Source organism: Trichomycterus rosablanca, chromosome 3 (assembly GCF_030014385.1).
Source record: "Trichomycterus rosablanca isolate fTriRos1 chromosome 3, fTriRos1.hap1, whole genome shotgun sequence".
NCBI classification, from domain to species: Eukaryota; Metazoa; Chordata; class Actinopteri; order Siluriformes; family Trichomycteridae; genus Trichomycterus; species Trichomycterus rosablanca.
This window is the reverse complement of record NC_085990.1, coordinates 8621-35228: the sequence shown is the minus strand read 5'-3', so window position 1 is coordinate 35228 and position 26608 is coordinate 8621. Positions and strand designations below refer to the sequence as shown.

The window sequence follows — 26608 nt, the reverse complement described above, 5'->3', positions numbered from 1 at the left end:
TGGCAGCTGTTATTGTATGAGGTGGACATGTAAGTTTTGCACTTACTTCACAAACAATCGTCGAAAAATACTTGAGCATTATAGATCCAGTCACGGTCATTATGGAGGAGGATTACCACTTCATTGCATTTACAGTGATTGTGTGTGCTATTTTAAGTCACACAAGGCTCTGGCAACACACGTGAGAAGTCATGGATTTAAATGTGGTGAATCTGTAAACTTCAAAATTAGATGCCTGTTATGTGACTTTAACCAACCTGCAAGTGTTAAACAATACTTCTGTCATCTTAACACATTTGAGAAAAAAAGAAACTCATTTGTCCTTTTAATCATTGTGCTTTTAAGTCAAGGGTTTATTCAAGTTTTACTTCACACAAAAGTCGATATCATAGCTCTGCTTTGTTACAAGACTTTAAAGCTGAACTTCTTTCTTGCCCACCACTGAGTGAACACTCCGGTGTTAAACTAGATGCTGGCGGGAACTCCTCTAATAACACTGAGTCACCTGATGTGGATTTTGATTTACAGTTTGATGATGATGATGATTATGATGCTGGAGTTGAACATGATAACATTGGTGACAAAATTAAGAGTAGACTTGCATCTTTGCTTCTACGTATGCAATCGGTCTTGCATGTATCTATATCAGCTACTCAGGAAATAGTAAATCAAATGTGATGTTACATTTGATTTTTCCAAAACTTTGTCAATCACAGTCAGGTCAGTACAGATCATTTTATGATGGGCTATACTTCAAAGAGAGTGAAATTGTTTCTCATGAGTTGTCAGTTTACTTAGGGTTATATATAGACGAATTTGAAATTTGTAACCCTTTGGGAACTTCAAGAAAAAAAACATAAAATAACTGCTATTTATTGGGTAATTGCAAATTTGCCTATCAGGTACAGATCAGCCTTGTCCAGTATATATGTAGCCTTGCTGTGCAATAGTACTGATGTGAAAACATTTGGTTATGAACGAGTTGTTGAACCACTACTCAAAGAGCTTTGTATATTTGAGAATCAAGGATTTTACATTAGTAGACCGGGTACTTATGTGTCATCAGATAATTTAGGAGCACATTCCTTTTGCTGGCTTTCAGGAGTCGTTTTCTGTTGATAAACTTTGCAGATTCTGCTTAGCCAGCCGCAGTGAAATACAGAGTACATCTGTCAGAACTGGTTGCTTTCCACTTAGAACAAAAATATCATACAATGAAGCTGTTCAGAAGCTTAAAGAGCAAGAGAGCATAGTTGTCAATGGTATTAAAAGTGACTGTCTTAAATAAGCTAAACTTTTTTCACTGTGTAACAGCCTTTCCACCTGACTTTTTACATGATTTGCTGGAAGGAATAGTGCCTGTGGAGCTGTGTTTGTGTTTAAAGACATTGATTGCTAAGAAATATTTTACTTTAGAGGAACTAAATACTGCAATTCAGCGTTTCCCATACAAGTTTTCAGACAAAACAAACAGGCCACATAAAATTCCAAACACATTTATGTTAAAAGGGACAATTGGTGGGAATGGACATGAGAATTGGACACTTTTGAGGCTGCTGCCATTACTGATTGGGGATAAAGTGTCAGAGAATGATACAGCTTGGTGTGTCCTTACAGATCTTAAAGACATTGTGGAAATTTTAGCTTCATCCACATTTACAGAAGAAAAGCTTTTCTGCCTTGAAGCCAAAATCTTTGAACATCGGCAGCTTCTGCAAGAAGCTTTTCCTGCTTTTAAGTTGAAACCGAAGCACCACTATCTTGAACACTACCCCTATCTAATTCGCTGTTTTGGTCCTCTACTTGACTTCTGGACAATAAGATTTGAGGCCAAGCACAGCTTTTTTTAAGAAAGTTGTCCGGGACGTTAATAACTTCAAAAATATTTTGATGACTTTAGCTTCAAGGCACCAGCTCATGTTAGCTTATAATATGGACATGCCTAACCTGTTCAAACCAACAGTGCAAGTTGGAAAAATTTCAACTGTTTCTTTTGAGATTTTGGACCTCTCAGTTAAGGACGCTATCAAAAGGAAATACAAAAGTGTGACTTCTGTGTCTCTTGCTACAACTGCTTTCATCCATGGGACCAAATACACTCAAGGAATGTTTTTATCCACAGGAAGCACAAGTGGACTTCCTGATTTTGGGAAAATGATAAATGTGCTAATTGTGGAAAACACACCCTGTTTTATTGTGGAACCTTATACAGCTTGGTACCTGGAACACCTGAGATGCTATGAAGTCTGCAAGAACTACTCTGCAAAGCTGCTTGTAGTCCAGCCAGAGGAACTCAACGATTACTTCCCCCTGTCAGCTTATATGGTGCGAGGCAGACTGTTGATCCCTCCAAAAGCATTTCTGCTACATTGAGGTAAGTTTGACCAAATTGTCAGATTATTCCTAAACTTGATGTATTTTCATGCTAAGAGATGTTGCAATTTAAGTGATGTGATTAAGTGAACTCAGATGTGTATATTTAATGCATTGCTGAACAGTTGAACTGGATAAGACTTGGCCATACCAACACGATTAATTTTAAGCCTAATGTCAGGGCTGCAAGATTAATTAAATGTTTATCGTTATTACAATATTAGTTATTGTAATAAACACATTGTAAGAATTGTGATAACACTTCATTTTTCAAGGAAATATTTAAATCTTTACAATTTAAATATTTATACCCTCATAAATTTTACCGTTGTTCTCAGCATTGTGGAATTCGTAGGACACCATTATTAGTGATTGTAACTGCAGCAGCTCTTTGATGATGCATCATAATCTGCACAATGCATTAGTAAAATATGTGTCAGGTAAATGCTGTAAATATTAATGGGAATTACCCATAGAAAGACTAAATTCTAAACATATTTCAGGTGGACAAAGGCAGAATGGGACTGGTTAGTTTGGGAACAAAACATGGTATTAAGGCAATAAGGTGATGCTATTTTTTATTTATTCTCTCCCAGTGTCCAGAATCCAAAATGCTACTGAGAATCATTCTAAACAAAGATGACATTAGGAAGATACGTACAGTACTGACAGTGAGCCAGAGACTCTTGATTCCTTTCACACTTTTTTGAAGTGCAAGCTTGGTTTGGAAGGTGACTTTGTAGTGCAATTTCAAGATTCAGACTTTGACAATGAGTTCTGCAACTTGGTAAACTTGTCTGAACTTCCTAAAGAGAAGGCAACTCTTAAGATCATTATCAAGCAAGCCCCTGAGTCGTATCATACTGACTCAACACTGGACACAGCAAGTCTTTCATCACCATCGTCCGTTGAGGACAGTCCTATTTGCCGTCGACCTTGGCCTGACCCTTTTGTCATTCCTAAATTTTCGTATGATGTGGAATTGAAGCTCAAACATGGTAATGAAGCATACCAGGAGAACGGAACCCTTCTCAATATAAGCAAAGACACAAAATCTGAGATACTTGACAAGTTTATTGTTTTATTTGGATCCCCATTAGCTACTATTTCCATAGCAGCTATTCTTCCTGGGGTCCGACAAACAGAAAATACATACAAAACAATTAAATAGTACATAAGTAACACATTACATTAAAATTTCTCTGTTTTAGCTTAAACTGCCCGGTTATTGATCTTACTAGCACTGATTCAGCTAATCTTTACATTTGTTAAATAATGTCTTTTTAGTGATTTCTTAAAACATATTTTACTCTCAATTTTAAGTAGTGAAACAGGCAAAGAGTTCCACTCCTTAATAGCTCTGTAAACCACAGTTCTACACATGTAATTAGTTCTTGCTCTTGGTAATTTAAAATAGTTTTTTGTTGAATATCTTGTGGTATTAGTTTCTCTCGCTCTTATTTGTTCTAACTGATCATAAAGGCTCGCTGGATATTTTAGCTCATAAGTATTCTTTATGAGTTCCACAAGGTTTGTCTTCCACTATCTTCAACCTTTAGCCACTCTAGTTCCTTGTGCATTTTATCAATGTTGGTTCTATATGGGCAATGCAGTGCTGTTCTTGCTGCCTTATTCTGCATTATCTGTAATTTCATCAGATGTTTTTTTGCTGCATTAGACCATACTGCTGCACAGTAATCTAAGTTAGATAATACCAAAGATTTTATTACTAGTTTTAATGCCTTCTGTGTGAAAAATTCTGAACATCTTCTTATTACAGCTAAGCATTTGCCCATTTTTGTTATCGTATTCTCAATATGCTTTTCCCATGATAATCTATCATCTATTATGACCCCCAATAGTTTTACTTCTTTTACTTGTTTAATTATTTTGTAACGGTTGTATTTTCAATTTTATACCGTCACTATTAATAAATCAGGGTCACACTAGTCTGTCATATGTCGTACTACAATATAATCATTCTCAACCATAGAAAATATCAGCCAAGTGTGTATTATAAACATGTACAAAAAAACGAACAATATTAACCACATATAACCCAAATCTTTTCACCACAATATAATTATACATACACTATATTCTTTTACAGAATGTCCATTTATGTAACTACCTGACTTGGATCGATCTCACCCGTTAGTCCTTTTGTTGATATGATAGAGATACCCATATGAATACAGATGGACTTGCTACCCTGGAGATCCTGAAGTCCAATAAACTTTTCTTCCATGCAGCTCCTTTGCCACCTTTTGCATAAGTCCAGTAATAATCCACCCGTTCTTATGAGCCTGCGGTTAGGAACACCAAAGCCATGAAATCTACAAATCCGTATTGAGCATGAAAACAGCGTTTTCTCAATCTGTATCTCCTAAACACCATTAAACCGCTGGTTGTGTTTGTTTTTTTCTTTTGGTCCAGTGTTCTTCTTCTTTTATCCCCTTTTCCTCAACTCTCCATCTCATTATCAGTCCCTATTGGTCAGCGCCGGCATAACATTTAAATTTATTATGGAACCGCAGGGAAATCGGTTACAATTTCTTCGTCTATCTTTAATGTCACCTCCGATTTTCTTTCTGGTGATAATGTAGATTCAATTATAATGGTCTTTGTTTTTGGTATGTTTAAAATAAGCTTATTGTCTTTGATCCAGTTTGTTACTGACTTTAATTCCTCCTCCAACTCATTAGATAGATCATTCATTGTTTCAGCTGATGCATAAAGAGTAGTATCATCAGCATACATCTGTAACTTGGCTTTATTCAACACTAGTGGCAGATCATTTATATATATTGAGAACAACAGTGGACCAAGACAGCTTCCTTGTGGGACTCCAAGATCCACCTGCTTGCTTTCTGACAAACTTCCATTGTAAAAAACCCTTTGACTCCTATCCGAAAGATAACTTTGAAACCATGCAATAACAGGCGCATCAATCCCATAACAAACTAGCTTATTCAACAACAGCTCATGATTCAGCACATCAAACGCTGCACTAAGGTCTAAAAGTATTACTCCTACTAATCTTTTATCTTCTAGTTCTTTTAACCAATCATCATTCATTTGTATTAATGCAGTGCATGTTGAATGTCCTTTCCTATAAGCATGCCGACAGTTAGAGATTAGATTGTTCTCAGATAAATAGCTTTGTATTCTAGATGTCATTACTTTCTCTAACAATTTTCCCAAACTTGGTAGTAGACTTACAGGTCGACCATTGGGTCCATTTAAGGGACTTTTGATATCTTTAGGTATTGGGATCACTTTTGCTTCCTTCCACAATTTGGGGTATATCCCCTTTCTTAAACTTAATTTAAAGATATAGCAGACCGGTTTAGTTATATATTTTACAGCCATTTTTAAAATTCTCCCATCTAAGTTGTCAATTCCCGATGTTCTTTCATTTTGTATATTGTTTATAAGTTTTTCAACCTCTTCCTCACTTACATGGAAGTTTTTAAATTGACAGTTTTTCTCTTTCATTATTAACTCTTTTATATTTAAACGGTATTGTTTGTCCTTTTGTTTGGTCCTCTTACTTTGAAGGATATCTGTTTTATTAATGAAATAATTGTTAAAATAATTAGCTATTGACTTTGGTTTTGTTAAAAATGATCCTTCGACCTCGATAGAAAATGGCAACAGATTTCCCTTCCTACCTAATATAGATTTTACTGTCTTCCATAGTTCCTTTCCATTGTTAATTGAATCCCCAATCCTATTTTTGTAATACTCTTTTTTTTCTTTTTCCTATTGATTTTGCAAACATAATTTCTCAATTTATAATATACCTTCCAAAGTACAGTACTGCCATTTTTTTATAGCTTCCCTTTTTGCCTCATCCCTTTGGACCATGCTGTTCTTTAATTCTTCATCCATCCATGGAAACTTTATGTTCCTTACTGTGGACTTTTTCAAGGGTGCGTGTTTCTCTACCACTAGCATAAACAACTCCATAAATTTTTCAAGTGCATTATCTGGGTTTTCCTGTTCGTATATATCAGTCCAGCATACAGTTTTTATATCTTCAATGAATTTGTCTAATTTAAACTGCCTATAAGATCGTTTTATAGCTACTCGTGGTGCAGCTTTCGGCATTTTAGTTTTTCTTGTTATAATTACTATATTATGATCACTGCTGCCTACTGGCACAGAAATAGCCTTAGAACACTGATCACTTGCATTTGTACAAATATGATCTATGCATGTAGATGTTTTTATTCCCGCCTTATTTGTTACGGTTCTTGTTGGAACAGTTACTACTTGTTCTATGTAACAGGTATTTAATATATTTAACCACTTCTTTTTAAGTGGACAAGATGTTGATAGCCAGTCAATGTTGATGTCGCCCAACAAATATATTTCCCTATTTCCATCAGTCACTTTATCCATCATTTCCCCCATCAATTCAAAATATCTACTATCAGCATTTGGTGGTCTATAGCAGCATCCTACAAGTAGAGGTTGCAGATGAGGTAACTGTATTTGTAACCACAAGGCTTCTAGTTCATTAAAAGACAAGTCAGTTCTAAGTTTTGCTACTATATGTGTTTGGATATAGATCGCAATCCCGCCACCATAGCTATTCCTATCTTTCCTATAAATATTAAACCCTTGTATTGCTACAACATCATTTTCAAAGGTAGAGTCTAGATGTGTTTCTGATACTGTTAAAACATGAATTTTATGATCTTCCAATATTTCAGCTATTTCATGAATTTTGTTTCTTAAACTGCATATATTAAGATGTGCTATATTTAACCCTTTCTTTGAAAGTTTATTTACAGATGGCATTATCTATTTATATTCATAACTATGCTTTACATCATACAATGAACTTCTTAATATTACACATTTTGTGTTTGTGTTCTAATTCGCGTACGTACCGCTAGACTCCCACTAGGGCTGGGCGATATGGATCAAAAATAATATCTCGATATTTTTTGCTGAACGGCGATATACGATATATATCTCGATATTTTTTTAAAAAGACACTTCTGAGACAAAGCTACATGTTCCAATTTTTTTACAGCCACTTTTATTAATATTCATGCTGGGGAAGCTTCACACAAGAATAATTTTTCCTTAAAAAAAAAAAAAAAAGAGCTATTCTAAGAAAAAAAAAAGTTGTTTTCTAAGGCATCGCCTGTCGTCTAATGTGAATTACAGATATATTGTCTGGTCCTTTAAGAATGTTAAATGTACTATAGGGCGCAGGGAGCGAGTGTGTAGGGAAGATGTTGGAATGACACGGTTTCCGGCTGAGCTTGTGTGACATTAAAAGTAAAACCCCGTTAAAGTAAACCCCTCGTTAACCCCCCACCCCCCCATGTTTGGACTTTATACATTATTTTATGTATATGTCGCCACAACATTAACATTTACATTAATATTTTATTTTACTGTGTAGAACTCTGTAATACAGGCAGAACTAATCGTTCATGTTGCTGTGTAACTATTACAACATCTAATGCATTTTAATCAGCGTTCTGCTGATGCACTTTATTATTCACTTTATTATTATTTAACAGCTTTATTTGTTGTTTAATTGCTGTTTGCTCCTTGTTTACTGCAGAGTTAGTGCATGCAATTTAATAATGTTTGGTTGTTTATTGGCCGACAACAAGAATTACTATAATAGAAGATAAATAAATAAATGATGTGTCGGACGTCGGGCGATCGTCCTGTATAAACTAACACGACCACGTACAACATCCAGTACAGAAATCCCCATAATGTTTGTATTTACAGATAGAGCAAATACAGGGGTTGGACAAAATAACTGAAACACCTGGTTTTAGACCACAATAATTTATTAGTATGGTGTAGGGCCTCCTTTTGCGGCCAATACAGCGTCAATTCGTCTTGGAAATTACATATACAAGTCCTGCACAGTGGTCAGAGGGATTTTAAGCCATTCTTCTTGCAGGATAGTGGCCAGGTCACTACGTGATGCTGGTGGAGGAAAACGTTTCCTGACTCGCTTCTCCAAAACACCCCAAAGTGGCTCAATAATATTTAGATCTGGTGACTGTGCAGGCCATGGGAGATGTTCAACTTCACTTTCATGTTCATCAAACCAATCTTTCACCAGTCTTGCTGTGTGTATTGGTGCATTGTCATCCTGATACACGGCACCGCCATTGGATGCACATGGTCCTCCAGAACGGTTCGGTAGTCCTTGGCAGTGACGCGCCCATCTAGCACAAGTATCGGGCCAAGGGAATGCCATGATATGGCAGCCCAAACCATCACTGATCCACCCCCATGCTTCACTCTGGGCATGCAACAGTCTGGGTGGTACGCTTCTTTGGGGCTTCTCCACACCGTAACTCTCCCGGATGTGGGGAAAACAGTAAAGGTGGACTCATCAGAGAACAGTACATGTTTCACATTGTCCACAGCCCAAGATTTGCGCTCCTTGCACCATCGAAACCGACGTTTGGCATCGGCACGAGTGACCAAAGGTTTGGCTATAGCAGCCCGGCCGTGTATATCGACCCTGTGGAGCTCCCGACGGACAGTTCTGGTGGAAACAGGAGAGTCGAGGTGCACATTTAATTCTGCCGTGATTTGGGCAGCCGTGGTTTTATGTTTTTTGGATACAATCCGGGTTAGCACCCGAACATCCCTTTCAGACAGCTTCCTCTTGCGTCCACAGTTAATCCTGTTGGATGTGGTTTGTCCTTCTTGGTGGTATGCTGACATTACCCTGGATACCGTGGCTCTCGATACATCACAAAGACTTGCTGTCTTGGTCACAGATGCGCCAGCAAGACGTGCACCAACAATTTGTCCTCTTTTGAACTCTGGTATGTCACCCATAATGTTGTGTGCATTGCAATATTTTGAGCAAAACTGTGCTCTTACCCTGCTAATTGAACTTTCACACTCTGCTCTTACTGGTGCAATGTGCAATTAATGAAGATTGGCCACCAGACTGGTCCAATTTAGCCATGAAACCTCCCACACTAAAATGACAGGTGTTTCAGTTATTTTGTCCAACCCCTGTATATGCACATCACATATACAAACACGAGTCAGAACAACAGGAGACGCACCGTTACGTTATTATTACTTTCTCAACACTTGATGTGAAGTAAATACGTGCATGTCAGCGCAGCTTGTGTTGGTTTTTAAAACGAATAACGACTCGTTTTCTTGTTTTTTAACTTTGGGATTTGAAGTGAAAAACGAATGAAGGTACACGGAGCTGGAACCTTTTGTCTGGACTTGTTTTCGGCATTCTCTACAGAATACATTATTCTGCTGCTCATCTGACACTTTGAATTCGAACCATCTCCAAATAATTCCAAAAAGAGTCATTATTTTTCTTTTCAGTAAGCAGCTCCTCTTCGATAGCTTCTGTCATGTCTTTATCCGTCTCCATGCTATCGCTGCCTGCAGGACTTACTGGTGAAGCAGTGGGGAGGGGCGAGTTGTGTTCAGTGAGGCAGAGGGGCAGGGCAGGTGAACATGTGCAGAGACAAACTGGGAGAAGAGAAAGACGAACTGTCGGATCTAACTGGAACGCAACATCTATATCGATATAGGCGATATTGTCTTATCTTATATCGCGTATGAAAATATATCGATATTTTATAAAATCTCGATATATCGCCCAGCCCTAACTCCCACCTCTTATATTATGCATCTCCTTTGCTTTCTCCATCCTATTGGGAGGATGTACTACTAGTTTATCATATCTAAGATATGCCACATCACCCCTCTCTCTTGCAGCTCTCAAGGCTGGCATAAGTTCTTTCCTCTTCTGACGAACAGCTTCTATACTATCTTCACTAACGTAGATGTTACTCCCTTTTAGATTTTTAGAATTTGCTAAGGCAGTTGCTTTGTCTTTGTGTCGTAGAAATTTCACCACTACAGGACGTGGTCTGGACTCATTGTTAGCAATTTTACCTGTCCTATGCGCTCGTTCAATTTTAACTGTTGTACTATCCATGTTCAGTTTCTCAGCCATCAGTTTTTTTACTTTGTCTTCTGTTTCAGACCAGTTTTCATTTGGAGTTTCTGGAATACCGTCCACTACAATGTTGTTTCTCCTAGACTGACCCTCCAAATAGTCCATCTTTCCAGTCATTGTTATCATGGATTCACATATCGTCTTTGTCAGTTTGTATTGATTTTAAATCTATTTTGATTCTTTTGATATCCCCACTCATCTCCTCAATATCCTTTTGAGAAAACTGTAGGCTGGCCTTTAGCTCACATGTCTCTCTCACAATCTCATCGACTCTTTTATTCATTGTCTCCATTATAAGTTGAACGGATCCTTTAAAATTACTCTCTTGCTGCTGTAGGAGTTGAACATAGAAGTCTTTTTGCTGGTGTAACAATTCTTTTACTTGTTGAAGGGAAACACTATCCTCACTTGCCATTCCTGCTCCTTTAGGCGGCATGACTGTTTAGAGCTAGCGCGATGTAGCAGCCCCCTTCAGTCGGCCTCCGTGCAGAGCGTTCTGAGCGAGCGCGTAGTTGAAACGGTGTTACAAGCTCGCACTTAATCGCCGATCTCCGATCGTCTTTCCCTATACGAAAACAGCTTTACCCGATCATCTATCCAACCTCCAACCGAATTCCTTAATCAAATCCAGCAGTTTATTCCTTAAAAAAATATCGGCAGCGATCCGGCCGTGCCAAACAGGAAAACAGCGTGACAGGAAATGACGTTCCTGTAGTCAGTCATAATGTTGAGGAGATGAAGAAGAAGAAAGTAGATTGGAAGAAAGTTACTGACATGATGGCCAGCACATTCTCTCTACGACGAAAAGAAATAGTCGAAGAACAACCACTTGTGGCAGAGGTGAAAGCCAAATGGCCAGCTTTGTTCACTGATCGACAGGTAAATGTTATGTTAAAAATCCTCTACATTACCGATTATGTACCATGACGTACACATTGCATGAATAAATTTTTCTGTTTTCTTGTCTTGTTTACTGTAGATTGAAGCTGAATTCACTCGACTTACGTCCATTGGCTTGTGGGATTCGTTTGTTTCTGGGCTGGACCAGCATTTGGCTAGATTCTTGCAGATGTACAGGGCCAAGAGTCACTGCATTTCAGAGCCTCCTGACTATGCTTGATTATGATGTGAGTATTACAGCTGTGTCCGAGAAATATGCAGTTCACTCAGATGTGATGTGGTAATGAGTGTTGCACTGGTGAGTGGATCAGACTCAGCACTGTGCGAGTACAGCAGACACTGGAGTTTTTAAACACTGTGTCCTTTCACAGTCAGCTCTATTACCTTGTTGGTCCACTTTGTGATGTAATGTCAGGGACAATAGCTCATCTTTTCGTACACAGTTTACATTAGTCATCCTGTAGTCCATTAGTTGCCACAGGACACTGTTGGCTGGATGTTTTTGGTTGGTGGGCTATTCTCAGTCCAGCAGTGACACTGGTCTGCTGATACAAGTGGAAGACACAACACACACTAAAACACTACCACCATGTTGGTGTCCCTGCAATGCTGAGAATGATCCACCACTTAAATAATGCATGTGGTGGTCCTGTGAGGCTCTTTTAAAAGTACTGATTTTGGTACCCAACCCATGTACCACACCACACACTCATTGGCCACTGTGCTTGCACAAATTAGAATTAGTCCTCTGCATTTTACCCGTCCATGCAGTGAAACACACATACACATTAGTGAACACACACTAGGAGGCAGCCTTATCAACGGCGCCCAGAGAACAGTTGGTTAGGTGACTTGCCCAAGGTTCTGTCAGAGGATCGAACCGGCAACCTTACGATCACAAGATTGGTTCCCTAACCAATTTAATTGTAGTTACTCATACTGACATGCCTTATGTGCTCTGTCTTCAACAGAATTCACTCCAAAATAAAAGGTCAGTCACGCTTAGAGGCCTTCCACACTTTCTCAGAGAGGATCCATCCAAGTTTTTAAAGACTGCTGAGGTAAGTGTGATCAGAACATGTATTGCATGTGTAACATAACTTGTAGAGTTTAAGGTATCAAACATGGTAATGTAAAATGAGTGTTCATTTTCTAAACTCCAGAATGAAACTCTCTATACTCAAACTCATCAGATCCCAGACAGAAGCTGGGTTTATCGCTAAAGATGATGTGGTTCCAGTATATAGCAGTCCAGGTTTCTTGTTCATGATGCCACTGCAGCCTGGTTAGAACAGCCTAGATGGTGGGCAGTTATCATGCATATTGGCACAACTACAATATCTCTCAGCCAAGCAAGCACATTGCACGGTCTGAACTAACTGTGGATTTTATACTTTATATTTGAAACTGATTCATATTGGTTATTAACCAGTTTGGTGAAAGCATTTAATTTTTAATGTGTGCATAATCATATACACTCTGAACTGGTCTTGTGATTTTAAAATGACATGAAATAACCCTTTAGTAAATATGATTTCATTACTGCTGAAAGTTCATTATGGCCTGCTATTTTTTTAATCTGTTTTGAACATGTTATTAAACAGTTTTTAATCAAAGATATGTGGTGTTGACACTTAAAGTGGAATGTTAACTGATTTTTTTTTAATCCTTTGCATTGCTTGGCATTTAGAGAGAGCAGATCTGTATATGATTATGATTGAATAAGGAATTGTGAGATTGTGACATTGTAGTTTATATAATAGTTTATATATTTACATAGAATTAGTTTAAAGGTGCTTCTTTTGACATTTTTATGCAGATGGGAGACACATGTACCCAAAGTAAACACTATTTAAGATTATTGATTTTAGAGCATTCAGTTGTTGGTAAGATCAGTACAATTGGTATGCTAGGAGGCCTTACCTATTACCTGATTGATTTACTACTAAATAATAACAAATAGCCTTTTTGATACTCCTGTTAAAGTTAGTTTTAGTGTTGGGTACAGAGGTTAAGCATATGGGTTAGGTGTAGGCATAGGTATAGTATTTGCCTACGGTAATATGAAAATCGCTTATGGATGTACTCACAAACATGCATGTGTGTTTCCTTTTTTTATTTGGGCCAGAGGAAATGTAACATTTAATTAATTTTATTTCCTTTTGTTACTTGTAGGCTACAGAGAGTGAGGAACGTATGGGAAAAGGAGTGAATGTTGGTATCCTGCTGGTAAAAGAAGGAGAGGACGTCTTTGACTTTTCGGTGGTGCTGGAGGAGCAGATTGTCCTGAGTAACATTCAGAAGGTTCTAATGAACATTGGTGGTGAACAGTGTTCTGCCAGGGTTCATGGACTTCGAAACAGACTTCTGTGTGAAACTCTGTAGTTAAGAGTTGAATATACTGGAATATTTTTCACTGGATATAGTGGATTTATAAATTTTTTCTGTGTTTTATGTATTGCCAAAAATTGCACTTGCAAGTGCAATTATGTTCATGGGCATTTGGTACTAAATAGGTGTTGCTGTTTTGTTCTTAAAGGGGACTACATCTAAAGTTCTGCATGATTCAATAGTTCATATATAAAGAGGTAAGTGGTAAGGCCCCATTGTAGTACTGACTTACATTTCTTTTCAGTGGTGGTGAGAGAACTCCACGTTTTATTTGCTATCCAAAAACACATGAGTAAAAGCTACACATCTGGGGTTTTTATTTTTAAACAATGTCTTGCACCATATCTTTAAAAAAATCGTATCACCAATACACAACATTACTGTAATAGCTTTCTGTTGGGTAGTTTTTAGGGGTCAAGTGCTTTAGATGTAATTATTACTGCACTGTGGATAATTCTGCCACACTTTCACATAGTATTTCAAGTCAGACAGGGTTAGGGTTAGGGGATGTTTAACCAATGTGGCTTTTTTCCCATTGGCGGAGACACGAAGTGGGATAGGCCAAGATCGTTTTTGCCGAACCTAACTTTCCCATGCATTAGTATAGCGAACGGGCCCCGACCAAGTTGGCCTGTACTGCATGACGGGGGGCAGAATTTCGCGGTCTCGGGCCAATGCCAACTTAAGTCACACCACGAAATCGACTCGACGGTGGCCAGGGTACCGAAACGTCCCCGTGCCCATTCGGTCATATTTTCCTCGACACATGGCCGACGGCCCCGGGACCCGGTGGGTGGGTCCGGGGGGGCGTGGCCAGAGCGCCGAAGGGTCCCCGTGCCCACCCGGTAATATTTTCGGCAAGAGTCGTCCCACGGCCCCGGGACCCGGTGGGTGGGTCCGTGGGGGCGTGGCCAGAGCGCCGAAGGGTCCCCGTGCCCACCCGGTAATATTTTCGGCAAGAGTCGTCCCACGGCCCCGGGACCCGGTGGGTGGGTCGGGGGGGGCGGGGGGGGGCCCCCCCCGCGACCCCCGAGGACTTTCTGCGACGCGTTCCCCGAGACTCGCCCGATCGTCCCCAGGCCCGTCCGGGGGGGCGTGGGCGGGCGGGGGGGGCGGACCGCGGCGGTCCCGCGTCTCTAGGACCTCCCCGAGTCTACTTCCGGTTCCCGCCCACTGGGGGGGCGGGGCTTCGGGGGGGCGGCCGGGCGCGGCCGGGGGGGCGCCCCCACCGAGTACGGGCCCGGTACGAGCACCCCGTGTGGAGAGATCGCTCAGAGAAGGCTTCTTCGTTGGGGGGGGGGGGGGGGCGGGATGGGGGGGGTGGGTGTCGTCTTTAGGGGCGAGGGGGGTACCCCCCCCCCCCACTCGGGCTTTCCCAGATGAACCGTTGGATATGTCTTACCTTTCACTCAGCCAGAGCAGTGTGTGTGTGTGTGTGTGAGAGAGCTGAAAACCAGGACTTTTTGCCATAGGACTGTATGTCGAAAAGTGTGAAAAAAGGCAGTTTTCGAAAGGTCGTCGTATCGCCACCGAAATCGGAGGGGTCGTACGGGGGCGCGACCCGAGCGACATATCCGAGCCCCGCGTCCGTGGGTCGAGAGGCCTCCGAGATACGGCCCCCGGGGCGTACGCGAGTAGGCCTAGGCCCGAAAAGCACGTCCGGGGGTCCCGCGAGGGAGGCGGAGGTCGCGGGGACTCGGGAATCGGAGAGGGCGTAGGGGGGCGCGTCCCGAACGACATACCGGAGACCCGCGGCCGTGGGTCGTACGGCCTCCGAGATACGGCCTCCCGGGCGTACGCGGATAGGCACGGGCCCGAGGACCACGTCCGGGGGTCCCGCGAGAGAACCTCAGGTCTCGTGGATTCGGGAATCGGAGAGGGCGTACGGGGGCGCGTCCCGAGCGACATGTCGGAGCCCCGCGGACGCGGGTCGGACGGCCTCCGAGATACGGCCCCCGGGGCGTACGCGGATAGGCCCGGGCCCGAGGAGCACGTCCGAGGGTCCCGCGAGGGAAGCGGAGGTCGCGGGGACTCGGGGATCGGAGAGGGCGTACGAAGGCGCGTCCCGAGCGACATATCGGAGCCCCGCGACCGTGGGTCGAGAGGCCTCCGAGATACGGCCTCCCGGGCGCACGCGAATAGGCCCGGGCCCGAGGATCACGTCCAGGGGTCCCGCGAGGGAAGCGGAGGTCGCGGGGACTCCGGACTCGGAGAGGGCGTACGGGGGCGCCTCCCGAGCGACATATCGGAGCCCCGAGACCGTGGGTCGAGAGGCCTCCGAGATACGGCCTCCCGGGCGTACGAGCCTAGGCGGAGGCTCGGGTGGCGGGGGGTTCGGGGGGGGCCCCCCCCCGAATCAGAGGGGTTGGGGGGGGGGGACCCCCCCCCACACGTCGGACTCTCGTACAAACTGTTGCATCTGCCTCCGTGTCTCTGCGCACGACCGTACGCTCGAAGGGTGCGAGAAGCCTCCAGAGCCACGCCGTGTGCCGGGGGAGAACGTGACTTTACGGAGTCGTCGCTGGTGACGCTTCGGTGATATATTTTACTAACCGGCCAGTTTATGTCCAGAACGAAAAAGCCTTCAGGGCCACTCGGGACCCAGAGTCGAGCGCTCCCGTCCGGGTCCCGCGTCCCTAGGACCTTCCCGAGTCTACTTCCCGTTCCCGCCCACCCGGGGGGCCGGGCTTCGGATACGCGGCGCGTCAGGCCCGGGGGGCGACCCACGCCGGGTCTCGGACCCGTACGGGCGACCCGGGCGTCGGTGCGCTCTGAGGCTTCGTCCAGGCACTCGGGTGTTAGACTCATACTCTGGCAGATTCTGTGCCTAGCGTTCGGGTGGAAAGAGACGGAATTTCGCCAAGCGAGGTCGCAGGCCCGCGGGATCCGAGTACGACGGACCGGGCCGCCGTGGGGGCGACATATCGGAGCCCCGTGACCGTGGGCCCTTCGGTCCGGGAGCCAGGGCCCCAGAAAGGAGTGGTCCCAGGTGACACTTCGGTGATATAAATCACTAACCGGCCCGTTTAAGCCCAGGAACGAAAGCGTCCAGGGCGACTACGTACGGCGAGTCGAGCGCTCCCGTCCGGGTCCCGCGTCCCTAGGACCTTCCCGAGTCTACTTCCCGTTCCCGCCCACCCGGGGGGCCGGGCTTCGGATATGCGGCGCGTCAGGCCCGTGGGGCGACCCACGCCGGGTCTCGGACCCGTACGGGCGACCCGGGCGTCGGTGCGCTCTGAGGCTTCGTCCAGGCACTCGGGTGTTAGACTCATACTCTGGCAGACTCTGTGCCTAGTGTTCGGGTGGAAAGAGACGTAATTTCGCCAAGCGAGGTCGCGGGCCCGCGGGATCCGAGTATGACGGACCGGGCCGCCGTGGGGGCGACATATCGGAGCCCCGTGACCGTGGGCCCTTCGGTCCGGGAGCGAGGGCCCCAGAAAGGAGTGGTCCCAGGTGACACTTCGGTGATATAAATTACTAACCGGCCCGTTTAAGCCCAGGAACGAAAAAGCCTTCAGGGCTACTCGGGACCCAGAGTCGAGCGCTCCCGTCCGGGTCCCGCGTCCCTAGGACCTTCCCGAGTCTACTTCCTGTTCCCGCCCACCCGGGGGGCCGGGCTTCGGATATGTGGCGCGTCAGGCCCGGGGGGCGACCCACGCCGAGTCTCGGACCCGTACGGGCGACCCGGGCGTCGGTGCGCTCTGAGGCTTCGTCCAGGCACTCGGGTGTTAGACTTATACTCTGGCAGACTCTGTGCCTAGTGTTCGGGTGGAAAGAGACGGAATTTCGCCAAGCGAGGTCGCAGGCCCGCGGGATCCGAGTACGACGGACCGGGCCGCCGTGTGGGCGACATATCGGAGCCCCGTGACCGTGGGCCCTTCGGTCCGGGAGCCAGGGCCCCAGAAAGGAGTGGTCCCAGGTGACACTTCGGTGATATAAATCACTAACCGGCCCGTTTAAGCCCAGGAACGAAAGCGTCCAGGGCGACTACGTACGGCGAGTCGAGCGCTCCCGTCCGGGTCCCGCGTCCCTAGGACCTTCCCGAGTCTACTTCCGGTTCCCGCCCACTGGGGGGGCGGGGCTTCGGGGGGGCGGCCGGGCGCGGCCGGGGGGGCGCCCCCACCGAGTACGGGCCCGGTACGAGCACCCCGTGTGGAGAGATCGCTCAGAGAAGGCTTCTTCGTTGGGGGGGGGGGGGGGGGGGGGCGGGATGGGGGGGGTGGGTGTCGTCTTTAGGGGCGAGGGGGGTACCCCCCCCCCCCACTCGGGCTTTCCCAGATGAACCGTTGGATATGTCTTACCTTTCACTCAGCCAGAGCAGTGTGTGTGTGTGTGTGTGAGAGAGCTGAAAACCAGGACTTTTTGCCATAGGACTGTATGTCGAAAAGTGTGAAAAAAGGCAGTTTTCGAAAGGTCGTCGTATCGCCACCGAAATCGGAGGGGTCGTACGGGGGCGCGACCCGAGCGACATATCCGAGCCCCGCGTCCGTGGGTCGAGAGGCCTCCGAGATACGGCCCCCGGGGCGTACGCGAGTAGGCCTAGGCCCGAAAAGCACGTCCGGGGGTCCCGCGAGGGAGGCGGAGGTCGCGGGGACTCGGGAATCGGAGAGGGCGTAGGGGGGCGCGTCCCGAACGACATACCGGAGACCCGCGGCCGTGGGTCGTACGGCCTCCGAGATACGGCCTCCCGGGCGTACGCGGATAGGCACGGGCCCGAGGACCACGTCCGGGGGTCCCGCGAGAGAACCTCAGGTCTCGTGGATTCGGGAATCGGAGAGGGCGTACGGGGGCGCGTCCCGAGCGACATGTCGGAGCCCCGCGGACGCGGGTCGGACGGCCTCCGAGATACGGCCCCCGGGGCGTACGCGGATAGGCCCGGGCCCGAGGAGCACGTCCGAGGGTCCCGCGAGGGAAGCGGAGGTCGCGGGGACTCGGGGATCGGAGAGGGCGTACGAAGGCGCGTCCCGAGCGACATATCGGAGCCCCGCGACCGTGGGTCGAGAGGCCTCCGAGATACGGCCTCCCGGGCGCACGCGAATAGGCCCGGGCCCGAGGATCACGTCCAGGGGTCCCGCGAGGGAAGCGGAGGTCGCGGGGACTCCGGACTCGGAGAGGGCGTACGGGGGCGCCTCCCGAGCGACATATCGGAGCCCCGAGACCGTGGGTCGAGAGGCCTCCGAGATACGGCCTCCCGGGCGTACGAGCCTAGGCGGAGGCTCGGGTGGCGGGGGGTTCGGGGGGGGCCCCCCCCCGAATCAGAGGGGTTGGGGGGGGGGGACCCCCCCCCACACGTCGGACTCTCGTACAAACTGTTGCATCTGCCTCCGTGTCTCTGCGCACGACCGTACGCTCGAAGGGTGCGAGAAGCCTCCAGAGCCACGCCGTGTGCCGGGGGAGAACGTGACTTTACGGAGTCGTCGCTGGTGACGCTTCGGTGATATATTTTACTAACCGGCCAGTTTATGTCCAGAACGAAAAAGCCTTCAGGGCCACTCGGGACCCAGAGTCGAGCGCTCCCGTCCGGGTCCCGCGTCCCTAGGACCTTCCCGAGTCTACTTCCTGTTCCCGCCCACCCGGGGGGCCGGGCTTCGGATATGTGGCGCGTCAGGCCCGGGGGGCGACCCACGCCGGGTCTCGGACCCGTACGGGCGACCCGGGCGTCGGTGCGCTCTGAGGCTTCGTCCAGGCACTCGGGTGTTAGACTTATACTCTGGCAGACTCTGTGCCTAGTGTTCGGGTGGAAAGAGACGGAATTTCGCCAAGCGAGGTCGCAGGCCCGCGGGATCCGAGTACGACGGACCGGGCCGCCGTGTGGGCGACATATCGGAGCCCCGTGACCGTGGGCCCTTCGGTCCGGGAGCCAGGGCCCCAGAAAGGAGTGGTCCCAGGTGACACTTCGGTGATATAAATCACTAACCGGCCCGTTTAAGCCCAGGAACGAAAGCGTCCAGGGCGACTACGTACGGCGAGTCGAGCGCTCCCGTCCGGGTCCCGCGTCCCTAGGACCTTCCCGAGTCTACTTCCTGTTCCCGCCCACCCGGGGGGCCGGGCTTCGGATATGCGGCGCGTCAGGCCCGGGGGGCGACCCACGCCGGGTCTCGGACCCGTACGGGAGATCCGGCCCGGCGGCCCTTCCGAGGCCGTGAGGTGTCAGACTCATACTCTGGCAGAAGATGTGCCTAGTGTTCGGGTGGAAGAAGGTGCGATTTCGTAATAGGAGACACTTCGGTGATATAAATTACTAACCAGCCCGTTTATGTCCAGGACAAACGGCCTTCAGAGCGACCCTGGACGGGGGGTAGGGGGGGGGACCCCCCCGACTCGGGGGGGTTGGGGGGGGGGAACCCCCCCCCCCACACGTTGGATCTCCAGCCAAACTTTTTGATATGTCAGTCCTCGTACTTTGCCTGTGCACTGTCTCTTTGTGTAACGAGTGGGGAAAAAGACCTCGAGCCCAACTCTTTGATATGTCGGTCCTCGTACTTTGCCAGAGGACTGTCTCTCTGTTTAACGAGTGGGAAGAAGACCTCGAGCCAAACCCTTCGATACGTCGGTCCTCGTACTTTGCCAGAGCGAGCGTCTCGGCCACTTCTGCGATCTGGGACGCTTAGATGACATAGTCCCTAACCACCGAGAGACGCCCAGACCCGACCCCTACCCTGGGGTCGTGAACCCCGAAATTAGAGGGTTAGGGTCAGACGACACGTGGCAAATCTAAGGACACTTTGGTCGTTCCCAACATTCCCTCGGTCCGGGGACCTGTGCTAGAGAGGTTCCCGGCCTCAGAGAGACCAGGGGAACGTGTCCCGGACGTCGGATCCGGTCGTGATATGCCACTTTGGTACCAATATGCCACTTTGGTAATATGATGCCACTTTTGTACTAGCTAAACACTAACCCGTGAGCCCTCCTGGGACGCTTTTGTACTCTGATGCCACTTTGGTACCACGACCCTACCTCGCTTCGGATGGCGAAACTAAGCCGTGAGCCAACCCTTTTTTTCCTTTGGGTACACTTTTGCAATCTGAGGCCACTTTTGTAATATCCAAACACTAACCCGTGAGCGTCCCGGGGTTTGAAGGGGACGCTTTTGTACTCTGATGCCACTTTGGGAATTGCAACCCTCCGGAGCTCCAGAACGGACTCTGTGCCGACCCGGCGTCTCCCCGGTGCCCCAGAACACCCCAGAGGGTGGTGTCTGGGGTCCGGTGTCTAGCTGACCTTCCTGTACTTTTCTGTGAGAGACGACACGTCCACCCAATCTTCCAACCCGTACATCACAGAGAGCGCTGGTCGATAATGTCCATTCCGACCTTCGACACACGTCTACTGGCTCTCCTCGGGGCCGTGTCCTCTCTCCACTTCTCTTCATCCTATGTACCGATGACTGCAGATCCACGCCACCCTCCTGGTCGAGTATGCCGACGATACAGTTCTTCTGTTCATGCTGTCGGGCGCATCACAGACCCATGGTCCAGGCTCGCGCCCAGGGTCGAACGCTCCGGTCAAAAGGTGCGTCTCGGCCAGGGCTTCGGCCGTGGCGGAGTCCGGAGAGGTTCTGACCTCGTGGGCGCCTTTGGATGTGGAAAAACCACTCCTGCGATCTGGGACGCTTCGATGATATAGTCCCTAACCACATAGAGACGGGTCGCCCCTAGGGTCAAACGCTTCGGTCAAAAGGTGCGTCTCGGCCAGGGCTTCGCCGTGGCGGAGTCCGGTGAGGTCTGTAGGTCCTGGGTGCCTTTGGATGTAGAGAAACCACTTTGGGAATCCTGGACACTTTAGTGATACGTCCCCTAGGTCATGCCAAAACGAAGCCGGAAGACCCCCGTCGTACCGGTGATCTCACGGTCTGTACCGACGGTCCTCGCCCGAAAGACCGTCACGGTCACGGTCCGGGACCTTCTGGCTGCGAGTGACGAGAAAGACCACGGTTAGGGCCAAAATTACCAAAGTGTCTCGGATTCCCAAAGAGGTTTCTTAGGGTCCCAGGCCGAACCGAAGGCCCAGAGCTCGCCAGATCCCCACAGGAGGCTCGGCGTGCCGAGACGCACCATACGGCAAAGTCCCGGCTCTCTCGGGTCAGAGTGACGATAAAGACCACGGTTAGGGCCGAAATTACAAAAGTGTCCCGGATTCCCAAAGAGGTTTCTTAGGGTCCCAGGCCGAACCGAAGGCCCAGGCCTCGCCAGATCCCCACAGGAGGCTCGGCGTGCCGAGACGCACCATACGGCACTGTCCGGGTCCTTCTGGCTGCGAGTGATGAGAAAGACCACGGTTAGGGCCAAAATTACCAAAGTGTCTTGGATTCCCAAAGAGGTTTTTTAGGGTCCCAGGCCGAACCGAAGGCCCAGACGTAGCCAGATCCCTACAGGAGGCTCGGTGTGCCGAGACGCACCATATGGCACTGTCCAGGACCTTCTGGCTGCGAGTGAGTAGAAAGACCTTGGTTAGGTCCAAAATTACAAAAGTGTCCCGGATTCCCAAAGAGGTTTTTTAGGGACCCAGGCCGAGCCCAAGGCCCAGGCCGAGCCAGATCCCTACAGGAGGCTCGGCGTGCCGAGACGCACCATATGGCAAAGTCCCGGCTCTCTCAGGTCAGAGCGACGATAAAGACCATGGTTAGGTCCCAACGCACGAAAGTGTCCCGGATTCCAGAAGTGGTTTTTCGGGGTCCCAGGCCGAACCGAAGGCACAGACCTCGCCAGATCCCTACAGGAGGCTCGGTGTGCCGAGACGCACCATATGGCACTGTCCAGGACCTTCTGGCTGCAAGTGAGTAGAAAGACCTTGGTTAGGTCCAAAATTACAAAAGTGTCCCGGATTCCCAAAGAGGTTTCTTAGGGTCCCCGGCCGTACCGAAGGTCCGGACGTCGACGGATCGCCCCGGGAGGCTCCGCGTGCCGAGACGCAGCACCCGTCCACGTCTCGAGCGAGTCCTTTCACGTTTCACTCTGAAGGCCTTTCACCCTGTTTCCCTCTCGATGTTTCTGGGTGTGATTTTCAGGGAGCGTCTGTCGGTCATGGATTTCGTGAAGATGCTTCGAGACAACGGTCCACTGTAAGAAGCACTACGTAAATAAAGTAGGGTTGTCTCGATTTAACTTTTCTCTTTTTTTTTTCACATGTAGATGGAAGGAGTGTCAGGCACGTGCAGAGACAGACCCCTAGTGGTGCATTTTGGCCATGCCAACTTCAGCCTCATCAAACTAACAGAAAAACGTGGGAAGCATTTACTCTGCACTTATTACAATAAATCCATTCGAATCTTTTAATATATAGATGGAATGTTGTGAAACTATTTCTTATAGACACATAGTATTGTCCTCACAACCTACAGACCTTGTTTTGTTTATACTGCTTTTATTGTCATTTTATTTGAATCGATAGTTAAAACCTGTAAATCCATATGTTTATATCGAAGACCAACAAATCTAGTACACTCTAAGACAATGTGTTGTGATGACGTCAAACTTTTTTTTAACGTACACCAATTACAGTTTTTCTCGATCGCTAAAACACTAAAACCCATTCTTGGAACACGACTGTCGACCGCCAAAACTTGTCTATCGAATGACTCACTAATGTACGATTTAACGTACGATTTGAACAAACCACACAGACACAGAATGAAATGATCTAAAAGTGATAACTGGTAATAGATAGATAAATAACAATGGACTTGTGTGTAGTGATTTCTTGTCATTCTTGGTGCAGATCACTCCAGACCCGTCACATCCGGCACGAGGTATTGTCAGTGTCGTCACAGGTTTCCATCAGAATGCCTTTGGAGTTAAACAACAAGGAATGTGGTTAATAATGTACAACGCTAGTGGAGTGAAACATTTTCACAGAGAGTTTTAGACGATGACGTATACCCTATATGTAGATTCAGTAAGACACTCTCGATCGTCGTGCACAACGTCGATTCATCTGATTGACAAAATTTGCAGCCTAACGCCAAGAACAGAAAGGTTACAAAAACATTGTCACAAAAGCAAGTCATTCGATTATATGTGTATTGTGTGTGTTAACAATATAGATATGTAAGTTAAATATCCTACTGTTTTTTTTCTGTTTGTTTTTTTTTTTCGATAAAAATTTTGGCGATATGTGCCCTTTTCTTTGGCTTGCGCACCTGCACAGGTAAGTGAGTCACAGGCTTAGGTTTAGACACACACACACACACTGATCGACCTCGGCCGTACTCGAAAACCTCTGGGTTAGGGTCCTACGACACGTGGGATATCTCTAGTGACGCCTAAAATTCTCTCAAGTCGGGAACCTTCTACCATATGGTCGGTGAGGATGGCTTGGTAATCTCGATGACGACTCGGTAATAATAACCCCTAACAGCTTCAAATTGGACAACGAAAACACCTCGTCCTGACCCCGATCCAGCCATAAACCCTTCACCCGACCTGTTGCGACGGTAGTGATGAGTAATAAGTGTGTGTTCACATTTGTGGGCACTCGTGTGCACAGGCAATAACAGCACATCTACCTACACCTTATGTACATAGATCTGCATATTTTCATACTTTTTTCTCACATTTCCATTATTGCACTGTGGTTCACTTTACACTTTAAAATTGATTTCAACAGTGACGTTTTACAGTACAAGAAAAAGTAATTACTCGAATTTCATAACAGATTTTTTTGGTTCATAATTCTGGGTTACCAAAGAGAAAAGTGTGAGTGTAGCCTGCTGTCGGGACCCGATGAGGGAACATCCACCGGATCGGAAGTGATCCGGACTTGGTGAATACTAGCTTTTACATTAAGACTAACTCACATCTTCTGTACCTTTCTATAAAGAGATATCAATGTGCAGTTTTCTATCGTTTGCGTGTAAACATAAAATATTAATAATAATAATAATAATAATGAGTTATCGGAGTGTCTCAGCCCAGACCCGACCCCTACCCTGGGGTCGTGAACCCCGAAATTAGAGGGGATAGGGTCAGACGACACGTGGCAAATCTAGGGACACTTTGGTCGTTCCCAACATTCCCTCGGTCCGGGGACCTGTGCTAGAGAGGTTCCCGGCCTCAGAGAGACCAGGGGAACGTGTCCCGGACGTCGGATCCGGTCGTGATACGCCACTTTGGTACCAATATGCCACTTTGGTAATATGATGCCACTTTTGTACTAGCTAAACACTAACCCGTGAGCACTCCTGGGACGCTTTTGTACTCTGATGCCACTTTGGTACCACGACCCTACCTCGCTTCGGATGGCGAAACTAAGCCGTGAGCCAACCCTTTTTTTCCTTTGGGTACACTTTTGCAATCTGAGGCCACTTTTGTAATATCCAAACACTAACCCGTGAGCGTCCCGGGGTTTGAAGGGGACGCTTTTGTACTCTGATGCCACTTTGGGAATTGCAACCCTCCGGAGCTCCATAACGGACTCTGTGCCGACCCGGCGTCTCCCCGGTGCCCCAGAACACCCCAGAGGGTGGTGTCTGGGGTCCGGTGTCCGACCGGCCTCCCTCTACTCCGCTGCGAGAGACGACACGTCCACGTGCCCTGTCGGTGACGTAGGGTCGGCCCGGTGCCAACACAGCACTCCGTCGGGGCTCGGAGCGACATCGGAAGCCGGTGTTACGGTCTGGGAATCTAATAACGGTTTCATAATCCTTCCCTTCCCAGCCCAGAACTCGACCCGTCGACCACCCGACACCGCCCTCGTGCCTCACGCCACCGGTTAGGGTCGCATTTCGGCTCCCGCCTTCAAGTCACGGAGTCCGATCGGAGAGGCGACCTCACCGTCGCGTCGGGCCCGGCCAGGCGGTCTCCGTGATGTGGTTTTCGAGGCGCCCAGTGGCCCGTGTCAAAAGTTAGTCTTTCCCGGCCTTTTCGTGGTGACCGATGACCCTATCACGGCCCCGGGGGGTCGCCCTGCGAGTCTCGGGCCCTTCCGAGTCGTCCGACCCCGAAGGCCCCCTGGGACCCCAGGGACACTTTGGTGCTACTGGGGGCGTGTCCCAGGACACATCTGTCATTTCTGGGGAAGGGAGACCCCTGGTGGGATACGCGGTCAGGGGTTAGCAAATCTAGTACCAAGTGGGCACAGGGGTCAAGCGGTCACTTCCTCTGTCGTACGCCACCGGGGTGGCCGGAGTGAGGGACTGCAGGCAGAGTAACCGGAGAACCGGAGGGGGTGGGGGCTCCGTTCCAATTTTCACCGGGACCTGGGCCCCGGGGGGGAAGGCTCAGGGAGTTTGGGATTTTTAGCGCACCCCGTGGCCGCGCGATAAATCGGAGAAAAATCCCTATGGGATTTTACATGTGTTTTTTGCCGACTTTAAACGCCCATAACTCCGCCTACGAGCGTCTGAGACGCCCGGTGCAATTATGTTTTTTGCTCCATTTTTCACGTAGAGTACGAATCTGGTGTCCGATACCAATGTGTCCTCGGCCACTAATTAGGGTTAGGGTTAGGGTTAGGGTTAGGGTTAGGGTTAGGGTTAGGGTTAGGGTTAGGGTTAGGGTTAGGGTTAGGTATAGAGTTGAAATGCCTAGTGGCATGCAAATTAGTGGCATTCAAATGAGCTGTATGCTAATCTTTGCTCTCCTATTGGCTGGAGGTAGCAGTATGCAAATGTTTGCTCTCCTATTGGCCGTATGCAAATGTCTGGACTCCCATTGGTTGAAACTCAAACCTGTCTGGTCTTGCCCCTTTTTGCTGGTTTGTAATGTCAATGATGTGTGTTGTATTGTGCTACAGGGGCTTTCATGTCCTTGGGGATCAGTAAAGCATCCATCAATCCATGTGTCTGTCTATCTATTTGCCTACCTTTTATTTATTTATTTCAGCAGGACATGATCTGAGTCAGACCTGGAGCAGAAGATCCGTCCGTGGCCAAGGTGGGCAGCACACGACCCACAGATCCACGAGACCAGGAACCTCTGCGACACACACACGAAAACACAAAAACAC

General features: G+C 47.8%; 2 long non-coding RNA genes across 2 annotated transcripts; both read left to right on the top strand.

Moving 5' to 3' along the window:
- On the top strand, nt 1-22922 carry LOC134310128 (uncharacterized). Its single transcript, XR_010011268.1, has 3 exons — nt 1-29; nt 2213-2374; nt 22795-22922. It is a non-coding gene; the product is annotated as an uncharacterized LOC134310128 (long non-coding RNA).
- LOC134310127 (uncharacterized) lies at nt 10699-14134 on the top strand. The gene is made up of 4 exons (XR_010011267.1): nt 10699-11251; nt 11352-11499; nt 12244-12333; nt 13448-14134. It is a non-coding gene; the product is annotated as an uncharacterized LOC134310127 (long non-coding RNA).
- Nucleotides 22923-26608: the final 3686 nt, after the last annotated feature.